At 43.5% G+C, this 4,766-nt stretch overlaps 1 long non-coding RNA gene across 1 annotated transcript in view; it reads left to right on the top strand.

Annotated features, from left to right (window-relative positions):
• Positions 1-3,808, top strand: part of LOC119430842 — a 30,186-nt gene extending 26,378 nt beyond the window's left edge. Inside the window, exons 2-3 of the long non-coding RNA XR_005187921.1 lie at positions 3,547-3,635; positions 3,727-3,808. This is a non-coding gene — a long non-coding RNA (uncharacterized LOC119430842). The remainder of the gene's footprint in view (positions 1-3,546; positions 3,636-3,726) is intronic.
• Positions 3,809-4,766: the final 958 nt, after the last annotated feature.

Genomic DNA, 4,766 nt, shown 5'->3' on the forward strand with positions numbered 1-4,766 from the left:
TCTTAAAAGAGTATTTTGACTAGTCAAAATACTCTTTTAAGATATCTTAAATAACTAATGTGTCTAGTCAAAACTCAGTTTCAGATATCTGGAATGTAAGCGTGGTGAATCCTATTTTATGTTAAAAGGGCTTGCCATACCAGGCTGCAAACACACTCATCACCTGTTACTCCCAATCTCCCTCCTTAAATAATTTAAATGTAAACTGTAGAGAAGCGCAGCAGGACATCAAAGGGTTAACCCTTCACGCAGCAGCAACACGGAGCAGAAATGTACTTCTTGATCAATTACACTGAAACAGCTGTAAATAGAAGTTCTAAAATAATTAAAAATAACTTTTTTAACACTTTTTTATATATTTTGATTATGACGATTTTACAATGACATGCTTTGATTTTTAAGTTTGCAAACAAGTTGATCAGTGTTTCTGGACAGCAAAGGGAAAGCTGCTTCAACTGGAGCAGAAATGCAGGAGGGAGCTTCTGTCTGCACTTGTGGGCTGCAAACAGGTGCTAAATCATTTTAAATAATTTATTTTAAATAAACAATTCATGGCTCATCCATCAATCAGCCAATTGTGTCATGTCCAGTCTTACTTTGAAAAACGGCAATAGAGCGAATCCGCAAAAAACGAACCGCGAAGTAGCGAGGTACTACTGTATTTGTTGACCAGCTGCCACATCTAATATGGCGGCTGCTCTGACGTAATGTGACATACAGTACAGCTAACAAGACCACGCCACTAATAGAACCATGCTGCTAAAAGAACCTCACGGAACTGAACCACACTAAATGCTTTTCTTTTTCACTTTTGGCACCTTGTTTTTTTGTATTTCTTGTTGTTTTGACGAGTTGAGACGTTTTTGTTTTTTTGTCCTGAGAATTTCTTTGCATTGTTGACCTTGTGTTAATTTAAACAGGTCTCTCTTGTAAATGAGTCCTCGGGGCTCATTGAGACTAACCTGTATAAATAAAGCTTGAATGAATATGACAAATAAGCCAAACGTGTACTGCTGTAATGGGTCAGCCCACTCACCGAGGTGTCTACATATTTATGTCTATGGTTTAAACAAGGCCTGAATCCACTTGAGGGCAGACATTTTCCTCAGTTGAGGTGTTTTGTGCTCCTTATGCTGCAAATAAAGATGCACTTTTTGTTTGTGTCCAGCATAGGAGCCTCCCTCCCCTGGTGGATCTCGGAGAATGGGGTGCCTATTGGGGTCAGCGGGGGAGCTGGCTCCCTGGGAGGGCATTGCCACCTCAGTTGTTCCTCCCCATCCCGACGTCTTCCTCCACCCACTCCATCACACCACCACTCAAGCAGGACCTTGGGGTTCAGGTGCACTACTGAGCTGCGGGGAGTATCCTCCATCTCCGTGGTTCGTGGAGACCTGGGCCCCAATTTTATCAAACAACCTAGACACTCGTATATAACATTCTCACGACACATGCATATATAGGGTCTGGAGTGGGCACACGGTGGCATATAGGGGGTGGGATGTGTAATCATTCTCACCTCCGTGACCTGCTGTGCCCACTCTCATATGTAGCATGTAGACATTTAGGGCTCTGGGCAAGGGTTGGAGAGGTGAACGGGCACTGCCTGCTCTCTGGGGAGGGGGTGGGTCTGTGCCAGTCGCCGCCTCATCCCCCCCCATTTTAAACGCACTATATAACAACATGCATCAACATCTTATTTGAATGGGAGGAGGGAGGAGTTGGGTCTTCCAGTTTTCCTTAAACCCTCATTCTCCGTCTGACATTGGGGGGGGGGGGGGGGGGGGGGGGGGTAGGCTCCCTGGTTGGGGTCTGGGCTGTGGGTGGGTATTGGGCCTTTGGGGGTGGGGCTGGTGCTCCGGTTCTCCCTGAATTGTTTTGGACCCCTTGATCGGGATTCCTGGTTCTGATGGCCAGCCCTTTGGCTGGGGTGGCTGCCGGGTTCTGGCGGGAGGTCGGCTGTGGTTGTGTGTGTGTGGTCGTTGGTAGTGCGTGGCGGCGGTTGGGGGCGTGGCTTCACTTCGACGGAGTGCTGGCTGGTCGGCCTGATGTGACATTCACAGTGCGGGGTGCTGTGTGTGTGTGTGGGGGGGGGGGGCATGGGTGGCATGCCGGGGCTTCTCCGGGCCTATGGTGTGGGGCTTTAGGGATGCATTGGTGCGCTCAGCCAGCCTTCCTCAGCTTCTGCTCCCTAGGCGTCGCAACCATTAAATGTGAAGGGGGCGTGTGTCCCCCTATAAAACGCTCATTTGGACACCCCCCCCCACACACACACACACAACACACACACATATACCATGAAACGGCGCTGTATCTTTTTCTTTGTGAACCAATCCATTCCACTTGATTAAAAGGGGAATACTCATACCACCAAAACTCCATTCCAGGTTTTCCTGGTTACCTCCAACTCTCCAGCAGCTTGTAGTGTTTCTCCTCTTCGTCTCCTGCCTCATCAGAAAACGCTCACAGGTGGAGGAGGTGGATACACACCTCTGTGTTGCTCACCAGCTTAGTGATCTTAGTGCAGGCAGTTGCTGACCAGGAGGGTTGATCATAAACATATATTCATGTTAGGAGGATGTTTGAGAGAAGTGGAGCGCTACGTCTGTAGCATCTTAGCTTAGCAGTAACTGTGACGCTGTAAGATGCTGCAGGTGTAAGATGCATTAAAGTTGAACTTTAATGCACAAAAAAACTGTAAAATGGAGCTAAATGTTCAGTCTCAGGCTGTTTTTAAAAAAACACTGAGTACAAAGAAGAGACTTTAAGTCTATCGTGAACATGGTTTCACAATATAGTGAACGAGCCCATCTGTGGACCAGCCTGGACCTCAGACCTCTGGAGGGCAGCTTGAGAGTCACTGAATTATGAAGTCTGCAGTCTGAGTTGCCCTGCACTCAGGAAGTGATGTGGAAAGTTTAGGCCCAGTGCCTCTTTCTCAGAGTAGACGATGTAGTTCTCCTTAAAATACAGTTTATATTTTTGTTTATCATCCATGGGTACAGTGGCTCTAAGGTGTAAATGAACAACATTTGAAAAACCGGAATTACATTTGAAAAAAACAGAATTACATTAAGCCAAACAGGAAGTTTTTTTCTTTTTACTTTATTAACAGCATAAAACCGAACAAGAGAACAATATACAGTACACACACAACGGAGATACAGTTAAAAGGATAGCCTGCTAACTATCTCAGTTGTGTGTGTACTGTATATTGTTCTCTTGTTCGGTTTTATGCTGTTAATAAAGTTTAAAAAAAAATCCAGTTTGGCTTAATGTAATTCCATTTTTCAAATGTCATTCTGTTTTTTTCAAATGTTGTTCATTTACACCTTAGGGCCACCGTATATTGGTCTTTTATAAGCAACAATTTTCACTTCAGTTTTTATTGGAAAGGCATAAAAATTCCCTGGTATGTTTCAGAACAGGAAGACCAACAGTGTACAAACACACATTACTAAGCTGTCGTATTAAAATAGACCTAAGGAGCCGAGCAGATTTTTCTTCTTTTGTTTAAGACTGTTTTTTTGACAGGATTTTGTGTCTTAGGTCAGCTTTGTGAAGGAGGCCATAATAAAGGTTCTGAATCTGGTTTTGATCTTCTCAGACCGATGGCAGGCTGGATTTGGAGCATGGAAGTAAGAGCTCTTCAGTTATTGTAATATTAGAGCTTTAAACACATTGGTTAGAACTGAGTTGTAATGATTTGTTTACAAAAAATTGTTTCAGGATCGAGTCTATTGATAAAATGGAGTCAGATTTTAAGAATTGTCACATGTTCCTAGTGACCATCCTCAACAAGGCAGTTTGTCGGGGCTCCTTTCCTCACTGTAAGTAAATCTCTAATCTAGTCCTGTTGATTTATAGTAAATTACATGTTATTAGGGGGCAGCTGTGACTGAGTGGTTAGAGCAGCAATCTTCCAGTGGGAGAGTTGGGGGTTCGATTCCTCCAGCAGTCACATGCTAAAGTGTCCCTTGGCAAGACACTGAACCCCTCAATAGAGTGCTGTATGTGTGTGTGTGTGTGTGTGTGTGTGTGTGTGTGTGTGTGTAGTAGAGCGCTATATGAATGTGTGTGTACTAGAGTGCTGTAGATGTGTGTAGTAGAGTGCAGAGCCCTATAAAGAGAGAGTTGCGACACTCCCACAGACTCCCACAGACTCCCACAGACTCCCACAGACTCCCATAGACTCCCATAGAAAGAATGGAATGCTGAAGTCACGTGGATCATGAAGCGGCAAAAAGTTCCAAACAGCAGCGGTTCAGCATTGAACGTAGTTCATTCTCTGTGTTTTTCCGGTAAGTTGATGCAAATACGACACTTTTTCTCCATTGTGAAGCGTAATCTGACTGTTCTGTACCACAATTTATCAACATTAATACTTCATGTCTCCAGTTTTAGTTAATGAAACATGTTAAATTGTTAGTTGTGTTTTAACTGCAGCTGCTCTGCAACATGACGGTTTAAACGAGTCTATTTCTAATTCAACGTTTTAAAATATCTATTACTGCTTACATTTTGAAAGGTGGTCTTTTTTAAATTTATGGTAATTCCAGTTACTGAACTCAACTAGAAAATATTTGGCCTTTTTTTCCTGAGAGATTCATTCAACCTTTATTTCTACAGGTAAATCCCATTGAGCCTCGAGGACTCATTTACAAGAGAGACCTGATTTAACAAAGAATGATGACAACATGACAACAAGACTGATGTAATTTAGTTAAAGTTATAGATCATTTGTCAAAGACTGCAGCATAAATTGTGAC

Source organism: Nematolebias whitei, chromosome 3 (assembly GCF_014905685.2).
Source record: "Nematolebias whitei isolate Nwh7 chromosome 3, NemWhi1, whole genome shotgun sequence".
In the NCBI taxonomy this organism is placed as follows: Eukaryota; Metazoa; Chordata; class Actinopteri; order Cyprinodontiformes; family Rivulidae; genus Nematolebias; species Nematolebias whitei.